Source organism: Neofelis nebulosa, chromosome 8 (assembly GCF_028018385.1).
Source record: "Neofelis nebulosa isolate mNeoNeb1 chromosome 8, mNeoNeb1.pri, whole genome shotgun sequence".
Classification (NCBI taxonomy): domain Eukaryota; kingdom Metazoa; phylum Chordata; class Mammalia; order Carnivora; family Felidae; genus Neofelis; species Neofelis nebulosa.
Window position 1 is genome coordinate 36,447,039 of NC_080789.1, and position 12,616 is coordinate 36,459,654.

Genomic DNA, 12,616 nt, shown 5'->3' on the forward strand with positions numbered 1-12,616 from the left:
AGGACATATTTTTTTTTCGGGGATAGTGACTATTTTCAATGTTGGTGGCTTATAAGAATAATACAAATCCATTCATTTTACAGATATTTGGATACCTACAATAACATTTTTAAAAATTCCTCATGAGGCACCTGGGTGGCTTAGCTGGTTGAACTTCTAAGTTCAGGTCAGGTCATGATCTATTGCATGGTTCATGAGTTCAAGTCCTACATTGGGCTTTGTGCTGACAGTGTGGAGCCTGCTTCAGATTCTCTGTCAGCTTCTCTCTTTGCCCCTCCCCTGCTCACTTTCTCTCTCTCTCTCTCTCCTCTCTCTCTCTCAAAAATAAGCAAACATTAAAAAAAAATTTTAAGCCCTTAGAGTTCTAAATAAAGATTAACTTTTAAAAGTTTTTAAATGTTTAATTATTTTTGAGAGAGAGCACGTGTGCACATGAGAAGATGAGGGGCAGAGAGAGAGGGAGGGGGAGGTTTTACACCGCAAACAGCAGAGAGCCTGACACTCGAACTCTCAAACCATGAGATCATGACCTGAGCCAAAGTTGGATGCTCACCTAGGAGCCCCCTAAATAAAGATTTCTCAAATGTCTTTTAATACAGTAGTTATTTTAATATTTCTTCCAAATTTAGTGAGATTATGTTAATTGGAAGTTATTACTTTCTAAGATCACAAATGAACTTCATGAGGCGCCTGGGTGGTTCAGTCGGTTAAGCCTCGGACTTCAGCTCAGGTCATGATCTCCCAGTTTGTGAGTTCGAGCCTCATGTCGGGCTCTGTGCTGACAGCTCAGAGCCTGGAGCCTGCTTCGGATTCTGTGTCTCCCCCTCACTCTGCCCCTCCTTAGCACTTGTTCTGTCTCTCTGTCTCTCTCAGTAATAAACATTAAAAAAAAATTTTTTAAATAAATGAACAAACTGAAGGTTACTGGAGGGGTTGTAGGAGGGGGGATGGGCTAAATGGATAAGGAGCACTAAGGGATCTACCCCTGAAATCACTGTTGCACTACATACTAACTAATTTGGATGTATATTTAAAAAAAAAAATTAAATTAAAAAAAAGAGGAAAAAAATCAACTTCAGCAAAACTATAACAAAAGCATAAAAAGAAAAGCTTGCTTCTCCTATAATCGCCATTAGTGTAAATTCAATTTAATCACTTTCAGTAGGGAATTGTTCATATTGCTCACCACCCTATCAAACTGATATGTCAAGCTGATTCTTCAAGTAAAATATATAAATATTATGATAATTTCTATAAAAGATAATACTATTCTTGGCTGCCATACATTGTACTTAAAAAAAAAAAAAAAGAACAGAGGATTATCTGTATTCTGTTACACCTGTCAGAAGAACACATATTCATTATCATCACTACACTGTTCACGAAATTCTACAAGTTCCCTCTGAAATGAGTGATATATAAGCACTTAGCTGAGATTAGATTTTAAGGCTATCAGAGCAAAATATGTATCCAGAAGATCACATTCCACTATGTTATCAAATGGAACAAAAAGAATATATTAAATTTTGCATTTTTTCATTCCCATCTTTCAATAATGATCAAGATTTCTATATTCATAGGAATGCTGTAGTGTTTTCACTGAGACAAAAGGAAGAAAAATTATTTTATATGACAAAAGATTGTTTTCCATCTATTTGACCCTTTAAATTCACTCTTTAATCCCTTTTTAATGTTGAGGATCTTTGACATTTTTAAGCAACAGAATGAAACAAAAAATATAAATTCTCATACTTTTTACTTACTTTAACCTACTTCAACCATCAAGTTTTTCCTTTATAATTACTTATATAAACCACACTGTTGCCATTTATCCTTTCAAATTTTTATTCTCCCTTCTTTTGCCTTTTCTTCCACCATGCAACAGTGAAAAAACTTATTTATTCAACAGTTATTGCTGTACAAAATCCTCTCTTAGCATCTTAAAAAATAAGAAAGACTGAGCTGATGCCCTAATGTAGCTGTCATTCTAGTGGGGAAGACAGACAAGAAAGTAGTTAACAAGAATAGAAGGTGATGGACCTACTATAATGGGAGCACAGCTAACAGAAGAATTGAGTTGATAGGAAAGGGTCGTAATGTGCAGTCAGTGCTTTGCCCTGACAGAACGTGTGTGTGAACCCTGTTTCAGAGTCATTTTATGTACATTCATTCAATAAGTATTTATTGAATAACCATATGTTAAACACCCAGCCAGTAAGAGTAATAAAGAGACAGAGTCCCTACTCTGACTGCCTAAAAAACAAACAAACAAAACAAATAATAGTAATATATCAGTATTTATTAGATATTCATGTACTCATGCAATAAAAACTCTGGAAGAGAAGCACTAAGGCTGTCTGGAAGATTCTATTTTATGAAAGGCAGTGTTAAAGGCGAGACTGGATGGATGGGTAGGACTTTGCCAACTGGAGACAGGAAAAAGATATCCCAGGCTACAGCAGCAGTGTATTTGGGAAAGACAAAGAATGAACATATGTAACACACTTAAGGAGTTATCAGAAGTTTAATATTGTAGGGGTAATGGCTGATGAGGCCGAACAAGAAAGGCAGCAGCCAAATAATAAACAATGTTCTATGTCACACAAAGACATAAAGATTTTACTGAATAAGAGTCATTCTATTGTTCTTTCTGCTAATGGTTACCATTTACTGAGTCCTTATAATATGCATGAGAGTCAGTGTTCTAAATGCTTTTATATATTCATATAGACTCATTTAACTTCTTTTTTTTTAATTTTTTTTGTTTATTTATTTTTGACAGACAGAGAGAGACAGAGCATGAGCTGGGGAGGGGCAGAGAGAGAGGGAGACACAGAATCCGAAGCAGGGTCCAGGCTCTGAGCTGTCAGCACAGAGCCCGACGCGGGGCTCAAACTCACAAACCGCGAGATCGTGGCCTGAGCTGAAGTTGGACGCTTAACTGACTGAGCCACCCAGGTGCCCCATAGACTCATTTAACTTCTGACCAATCTCTCAACAAGGAAATCTTTTTGCTTTCATTATACATATAGGTAGAATGAGATACCAAGAAGTTAAATAACTTGACCAAGATCACAGAACTAGTAAGTGGTAGAATACTCCAGGTGATCCAGAGTCAGTATTCATAGAAGTGCATCCGCTCTAATGTGATGGAATGGTAATGGAGAAGAGAGGCAAGCTTCATCTTCAAACAAATTTTTCTAAATATCTGTTTCTATAATTTTGAAATATTAAGAAAATATCTACTGAGTATTTGCTACATACAATATACCATAGGAAAACAAAAATATATAACACATCCCATAACAACCTGTGATTCCCAATATACTCACACATAGATATAGATATGGACTCAGAATGAGATAAAGAAACAGAACAGAAACAGAGAGAGTCTTAGCTGAGATCTGCTTATCAGACACAGAAGCCCCTGGAACCATAAACTGGTAGGCACACTTAATTTTGAAGACTTACTGGAGGCTGAGTGTGAACTAGCTTGCAAGTGAGAGATTCCCAAAGGTCACAGTCCTTGATGGGCTCCCAACCTTTCATGGTCTTTAACTCCAGGAACCCGATGCGGTTTGCATACTGAAGAACCAAAAAAGATCCTCTCCTGTGAGGGCAGGGGAAGGAGAGTAATCCTTGTGAAATACACCCAGAGCCTTCTCATTAACAAAAGCCTTCCTGTCCAGAGTGAGAGATTTTACCAGAGCCTTTTCCAAGAGCTGTGGAGGAAGGGCACTCTTCTTATTCATATTCTTCCCCACTTTTTGTTTCATGGAAAATGGTGAAAGGGGAGTAGATACATAAGCAGAGAAACTTGTGAAGGCCATAGGACAGAGACATGGGCCAAATGAAGGACCGAGATTTAATTGAATGATTACATAACACCGCCCCCGCATCTTACCTTACCACCATCACAAAAGGGCTCTAGTACAATAATACTGGATTATGTGTGAAATGCTGCAAGGCACAGAGTCTGTCATAGAAATGGTACTAAAGATAGCCTAACACCAATAGAAAAGATAAAAAAAGCAAGGACCTGAGAAAAATTTAAAGCCTCCAATTCCAACAGCTAAGAAAATACTAAACTATGCTGAACTACTAGCTAGATTAACATAAATCCTCACATTAGAGGCCTATTAATTTGAATTCCCATTACAAATTCAACATGTCTGGCATTCAACAACAACAAAAAAAATGACAAGGCATGCCAAAAGGAAAGAAAAACACAGTCCAAAAAGACAAAGCAAGCATCAGAACCAGACTCAGATGTTAGAATATGAAACAGATGGAATTGTCAGAAAGGGAACTTAAAATAACTATGATTAATATGTTAACAACTCTAATGGAAAAAGTAGACAACATGCAAGAACCGACGCATAACGTAAGCAAAGAGAAAGAAATTCTAAGAAAGAATTAAAAGGAGATGCTAGAAATCATAACAGAAATGGAGAATACATTTGAGATCAGTCAGCACAGCCAAGGAAAGAATCAATTAGTTCGAGGATAGGTCAACATAAACCTCTGAAACTGAAATGCATCACCGCATGAAAATGGATGAAAAGTATACAAGGACTGTGGGAAAACTTCGAAATATGTAACATATGAGTAACAGCAATATCAAAAGGGGAAGAAAGAGAACAGAGCTGAAGAAATATTTAAAATAATAATGATGGAGAACTTTCCAAAATTAATGACAGACACCAAACCACAGATTCAGAAAACTCAGAGAATACTGAGCAAGATGAATTCCAAAATTAATAAGTGTTGGTACATTATATCCAAACTGTGGAAAACCGAAGACAAAGAGAAAATCTTGAAAGAAGTCAGGGAAGAAAACACACACATAAACACTTTACATATGGAGAAACTAAATTAAGAATTACATTGGCCTTCTCATCAGAAACCATCAAGTAAGAATAGAGTTAAATATTCAAAATGTTGAGAGAAAAAGAAACCACAAACCTAGAATTTTATATTCCGTAAAATTATCCTTATAAAGTGAAGTAGAAATACCTTCTAGGCAAAACCCAAAGGAATTCACATGCTCATCTAAATTGATATAGGAAAAGCATTTCACAAAATTCAATACCCTTTCATGATAAAAATACTCAAAAAACTAGTAAGAAAAAAATACATCAAGATAATGGTCATATGTGAAACATTCATAGCTAACATCACCCTCAACAGTGAAAAACAGAGCTTTTCCTCTAAGATCAGGGAAAAGACAAGGATGCCCACTCTGACCATTTTTATTCAACACAGTAGTTGAATTGGAAGCCTTTGCCAGAACAATTAGGTGAGAAAAATTAAAAACAAAGCAACAACAACAAAAACAAAAAACAAAAACAGGGATCCAAAATGGAAAGAAAAAGGTAAACTATCTGTGTTAGCAAATTACATGATTTTATATGCAGGAAACACTAGACTCCAACAAAAACTGTGAGAACTAACACATTCAGGTAAGTTGCAGGATACAAAATTAACATGCAAAATTCAGGTGTCTTTCATTTTTTTAATTTTTTTTATTGCTTTTTCATTTTATTTTGAGAGAGAGAGAGAGCATGTGTGAGCACAAGCAGGGGAAGGTCAGAGGGAGAGGGAGCAGGAGAATCTTAAGCAGGCTCCATGCTCGGCACAGAGCCCAAGGTAAGGCTGGATCTCTGACTGAGCGACCCTGGTGTCCCAGGTGTCTTTTTATATGCTAATGATAAATAACCCCAAAATAAAACTAAGAACACAATCCCATTTACAACAGCATCTAAAAGAACACTTAGGAATAAACTTCACCTAGGAAGGAAAAGCCTTGGACACTAAACACTACAAAATATTGGTGAAATTAATTAAAGAAAACAGAAATAAAGGAAAGCCATTTTGTGTCCATGGCTTAGAACACTTAATACTGTTGATCTTATTAAAATGTCCATACTACCCAACACAATCTTCAGATTCAATGCAACCCCAATCAAAACCCAAATGGCGGGGCGCCTGGGTGGTGCAGTCGGTTAAGCATCCGACTTCAGCCAGGTCACGATCTCGCGGTCCGTGAGTTCGAGCCCCGCGTCAGGCTCTGGGCTGATGGCTCGGAGCCTGGATCCTGTTTCTGATTCTGTGTCTCCCTCTCTCTCTGCCCCTCCCCTGTTCATGCTCTGTCTCTCTCTGTCCCAAAAATAAATAAAAAACGTTGAAAAAAAAATTAAAACAAAACAAAACAAAACAAAAAAACCCAAATGGCATTTTTTTGGGGGGGGGGGGCAGGGAGAAAAAAAAAAAAAAAACTTCCTAAAATTTATTTGAAATCTCAAAGATCCCCAAATAGGCAACACAATCTTGACATAGACAAACAAAGCTACAGACCTCAGACTTCCTGATTTTAAAATATATTAAAAAGCTACAATAATAAAAACTGTGGGCATGGGCATAAAGATAGGCCTATAGACAGTGGAACAAAAGTGAGAGCCCAGAAATAAACCTGATGTATATGGCCAAAGCTATGCAATTGAAGAAAGGATATTCTCTTCAACAAATGGTGGGGGTGGGGGGAACTGGATATCCATGTGCAAAACAAAGAATTTAGATTCGTACCTTCCACCATATACAAAAATTAACTCAAAATGGATTAAAAACCTAAACATAAGACTTGAAACTATAAAATTTGTAGAATAAAACTTAAGAGAAAAGCTTTATGACAGTGGATTTGGCAATAATTTCTTGGATATGACACCAAAAGAACAGGCAACAAAAGTAAAAATAGACAAACGGGACCATATCAAATTTAAACAACTTCTGTGTGGCTAAAGAAAAAATTAACAAAATGAAAAGGCATCTTATGAAATGGGAGAAAATATGTGCAAACCATATATCTGATAAGGGGATAATATCAAGAATATATAAATAACTCCTCTAAGTCATCAACACCAACAGCCAAAAACAATCTGATTAAAAATGGGCAATGGTCTTGGATAGACTTTGCTCTAAGGAAGGAAAACAAATATCCAACAAGCATATAAAAAGACGCCCAACATCACTAATCATTACAGAAATGCCAATCATAACCTCAGTAAGATGTTACTTCACACCTATTAGTTTGGCCACTATAGAAAAAAAGCAAAACAAAACAAAACAGAAAATAACAAGTGTTAATGAGAATGTAGAGAAGCTGGAAGCCTTGTATACTCTTAGTGGGAATGCAAAATGGTACAGCTGCTATGGAAAACAGTTACAGAGGTTCCTCAAAAATAGAATTATCACATGATCCAGCAATCTCACTTGTGGCTTTATATCCAAAAACATTGAAAATAGGATCTTTTTTTTAATGTTTGTTTATTTTTGAGAGAAAGAGAGCAAGCAGTAGAGGGGCAGAAAGAGGGGGACAGAGGATCCAAAGCAGGCTCTGTGCTGATAGCAGTGAGCCCAATGTGAGGCTTGAACTCAGGAACCAGGAGATCATGACCTGAACTGAAGCTGGACACTCAACCAATAGAGTCAATCAGGTGCCCCAGAAAGAGGATCTTCAAATACTATGTCCACACCCATGTTCATTGCAGCATTACTCGCAGCAGCTACGTGGCGGAAGTAACCTGAGTGACTACTGGAAGATGAATAGAAACCACAGAAAACGTGGTATATACACACAATGCAACAGTATCCAGCCTTAAAGAGGAAGGAAATCCTGTCATGCTACAAAATGGTTGACCGTTGGGGACAATTATGTTTGTGTTTCTTTTTTAATTTTTTTTTAACGTTTAATGTTTATGATGGTAATTTTATGTTATGTGTTTTTTTTTAAGATTCTTTCTCTTGTTTGTTTGTTTATTTATTCATTTAGTGTGAGGGGGAGCATGAGCAGAGGAGGGGCAGAGAGAGGGGGACAGAGGATCTGAAGCAGGCTCTGTGCGGACAGCAGGAAGCCTGATGCAAGGCTCAAACTCACGAACCATAAGATCATAACCTGAGCCAAAGTTGGACACTCAACCAACTGAGCCACTCAGGAGTCCCTGTTATGGGAATTTTTAAACCACAAAAACAAACAAAAAACACACGGTGGAAAAAAAGTAGAGAAGGAAGAAAAAGAAGCCTCTGACAACAAATAAAAAACTGTAACAAACATGGCTAACATTAATTCAAATATATCAATAATCACTCAAAGTGTGAATGGTCTAGATATACCAATTAAAAAATAGAGACTGAAAGTAAATAATAATAATAATAATAATAATAATAATAATAATAAAAAGAGCCCAACTATACATTGTCTATAAAAAACCCACTTTAAATATAAAGACTGATAAGTAAAGCAAAGGGACAAATAAAGAAAGAACATACTAACACTAATCAAATAAAGCTCGAATATTACTTTCAGACAAAGAAGACCTCAGAACAAGGAAAATTATTACACGTAAAGAGGGGCCTAATTAGGAGGTCAGGGGATACCAGGATGGAATACAGAATGTGACAGAAGAATCATAATATATGAAAAATACATGAAATAAGCTCATTGAATAGGGTGAGGAACCAAAGTGCTAATCTATGTTAAGTTTGGAAATTATTTAAGTGTATAAAACAGAAGGCGAAAGAAATTATGCATAAGAACAGTCCTCTAGGTGTTAAAGCTTTTTCCCATGGCAGTACAGGTGGACAATCCTAAAACAACTATACATGAATAGCAGAGTATGAACAATTAAGAAAATGTATGGTGCATGGTGGAAGCCAGATTTCTCTTTATTGGAATGTGAAGTTACACATATCTATAATACATATTCTATATATAACTGTATCTGTATTAAAATAAATGCAAGTCCATACTTATGCCTTCACCTCTAATCATAACTCTAGTCTCCTCCTCTTCTTTATTTGTAACTTCCTATTCCAACAAAGAGAAACCTTTGTTCCACCCCTGAGAGAGCCCACATGTAACAGCACCCCAGTAGCAAGCAATAAGTACACCTAAGAATCTAGTTCATGGTTTCTAAACCATTCTCCAATAAAGAGGACGCTCCTTCCAAGGGCTCCTTGGAAAAATGTCTGACTCTCAGACTTCAACAGTAAATATAGAAGATGAACCCGGAGCATGTTTTAGTGACAGAAAATAAGAAAGTTCCCAAAGGTAAAGACACACACACACCCATACCCACACAATGATGGAGGTATGTCAAGGGAATATATATCAGCCTATGAAAGAGCTCCCATTGGTCAAAGCTGGGCAACAGAACTAATCTGAGCAACAAAATAAAGTAGTATTGTGTTATAATCCAATGCATAAACTAAATATTTCTGAGTCCACTCTAATATACATAAAATTTTGAATGGATAATTGGGGAGAGGAGACAAATCTCCCATGCGGAAGAATTCCAAATAATTTATGCAGAGATTCTGTCCTCAAGGACAGGGAGCATAGCTCCCCTCTCCTTAAATACAGATCACACACAGTGACTTCCTTTCAAAGACTACAATATTGAAAGAGAAGGGGGAAATATCTTGACACTGGAGCGATATGATAAAAATACCTCAAGCCAGGTTATCAAAGTTAATATAAACAGTGATAAGTCTTTCTGATAATACATAAATAACCTTGACTCGATATGATGAGAAGGACACTTTATCTCTGTGGTCTTCCTCCTCAAAACCGGTAACTCCAGTCTAATAACAAAACATCTGCCAAAGACCCACTGAGGAACATTCTACAAAATGTATGACCATTACTCCTCAAAAACAAGTTAAGACTGAGAAACTTGGTCGGATGGAGCTAAGGAGACAAGGCAATGAAATGAAATGTGGGATCTTGGAATAGCAAAAGAACAGCAAAGAAAAAGTGAACATACCTGAAAAAAATATAAACTTTATTTAATAATCACATATGAATACTGGCTCATTAATCGTGATAAATGTGTCATACTAATACACAACGTCAACAGAGAAAGTTGGTTCAAGCGCATACTGGAACTCTCTGTACTAACCTCACAATAATTCTGCAATCTAAAACTATTCTAAAAGTGTTTACTTAAAAATTAATTTCTTAAAAATCTACGTAAAAGCTACAAAATTTTAGCTTTTGGTTTCTTTGACTTGAAAATACATAGGTATTTGTTAAAACATTCTCTTTTCCTATATGCTCTGAACAGTTTGTAACAACAGCAAATTCATAAGATAAAAATCTTTTAAAATACTTGTTATGATTCAAACTGCTAAATAAGAGGATGAGAATATTCCAGGCAAAGAAAAAACTCAAGCAAAATCGTAACTATTGCCTCTGATGGACTACTCTTTAGAGGATATAAGTATAAGCTTTTAGTACAGGTATTACAGGAAAAGACCTTAAAAACTGCCATGATCAATTGCTATTTCTATTTCAGAAATAAAAACAATTAAAAGTAATTTATATCTAGTTGCAAATTAATAAAGTGATTTCCTCTTTCAAAATAATAGCTGAAATTTAGTGAGCATAAAAACAAAGTTACTTTGTTCTACCTGTATTCTGGAGAGGCCATACACATCCTCATCACATTATAACATTACCAACTGTAGTTCAACTTATTATGGATTTAAATTAATTTAGACAAAGGGCTATTTTTAGAGTAGTCCTAGCCCCAGTATGAATAAACTTTTACTTCCAAAATGCTGACCTTGGTGGCACCTCCATCCTGATTTCTGGAACTTTCCCACTAACTATTGCTGTTTCATCTCAAGACATAAACTAGAACAAACTATGTACTATATAATGTCTTCAGGTTCTATTTCCCAGGGATAAATTTTCCGGGCAGACCATTATATCTGACAACTACACTACCTATTTCTCCATTACCTGACATCATAATACATATAATGCACGGTCCGTGCCCATCTTAAATCCACTGCCACATGGTTAATATCCAACTTACCAAAGGGTCCTATTTATGCATGAATCCTGCATGTTGAGGTCTTCCACCTATAGTATCATTATTACAATGAACATGAATTACAGTGAGCCCTCAAGAATGTACCTTATCTTGTCCCTTTTGACCAAGAGCCTCAATTATACCTCAGAAATGAGAGTGCTGCAATGTTAAGCCTTTGGAAAGAATTATGCTTTCCACTAAGAGAAGAAATAAATTCCTAGGTAGGTAAATCTCAGGTGTTCTGGCTCCAACTCAATGTTCTACCAGGTAAAGGTCAGCAGTCTACTATACTCACACTGTCCTCCCTTTTAGTTGGCCATGCAGTGTTTCCTTGTTCACAACCTAAAACATGAAACTATATACCATGTATGGCATGCCATACATCATATATACCCTATTCAAATTAAAATTTTAAACTTCACTACCACTGTTTCCCTTTTACTTTACATAGATACCTAAATCCATTTCACAATTACCCCTGTTAAAACTCTTTTTTTTTTTAATTTAACAATATACAGAGAGATTACCTTTTCACTTCAGAGCTGCATTACAAGAAAACCTAAAAACTGAGTGGAGGTTTGTTTTAAGAATAATTTTTTGTGCATTTGGAAGTTAGACATTTATGCACTTGAGGCACTGTAATATGCAAGTTTTATCATAACAAACAAAGGCTCAAGAGCAATTTAAATAGAACAGCCTTCAGAAAAACCTAGGGGTGGTATAATCCAATAGAGTTTGGACACTGATCTTGATTTAGCCTCTGTGAATGTCAGCTTCCTCATTCTACATAGTGGGTATCCAGATATGGGATTGCATGAGGAAGTATTGGAATAGCATATACAAAATGTCTAGTTCATTGCATGATAACGAGTATCAATAAATATCAATAATTGCAGGACACATTCCTTGAGTGTAATATGGGCAAATATAAGGGAAAATGACAAAAACGATACAGATTTGTGAACATGTTCCTAGTGAGGCTGGCTTGAACCTATTTAGGAGGCTGCAAAAATGAAAACTTTCACATTTGAGAACAGATGTGGCCTCCTTTATATGTGTGTATGTGTGTGAATATATACGTCCATATCCAGATGCCATAGAGAAAAGAAAAAGGCAATCTCCTTTTATAAAAGTATTGATTCAACTACTTAGGAGAAAAGACACTTGCTTTTGAAAAATATATGTTGTGTGGACCACCTTTCCTAAAGGTAAATATAGGCTTACACCAAGATATGTTTTTTAACAAGGAAAGATACTCAAATTTTCTATTAGAAAAAGAAATCAAGTGATGAAAATGTAAAACATAAAACAGAAAGGGTTTAACTCACATTAAAATGTTTTCATGCCTTATTACATAAGGGAAGGGAGCGTCAAAGAATAACCAGTTGATAGTCATTAAGTAGAATATGTGTAGTATAATACATCAATGGGGCTCATTTAAAAAATTAAAGAACTGTAAAATGGAAGAATACTACCTACCAAGTTGTGTGGAATCCCATTCCTATAATAAAAATGAAGGAGTAAGCGAGTAAGATTAAGGTACCTACCTCACTGTCCCTTCTGAAACAAAAGCCATGACAAAAGCCATAAGCATGGTAGCCCATAGCTAAAGTACCTGTCAGTGGCATTATTATGAATTTCTTGAGAATTCATTGAAAGAATTCTCACTGAGACCTTCCTGAGGTGAACGAAGTGCCCTGCTGGCCGCTGTATCCCCAATGTTTACTATAGAGCATGAAATG

General features: G+C 36.0%; 1 protein-coding gene across 1 annotated transcript in view; it reads right to left on the bottom strand.

The window, feature by feature from the left end:
- Positions 1-12,616, bottom strand: part of TMTC2 (transmembrane O-mannosyltransferase targeting cadherins 2) — a 402,871-nt gene that overhangs the window by 108,150 nt on the left and 282,105 nt on the right. The window lies entirely within an intron of this gene.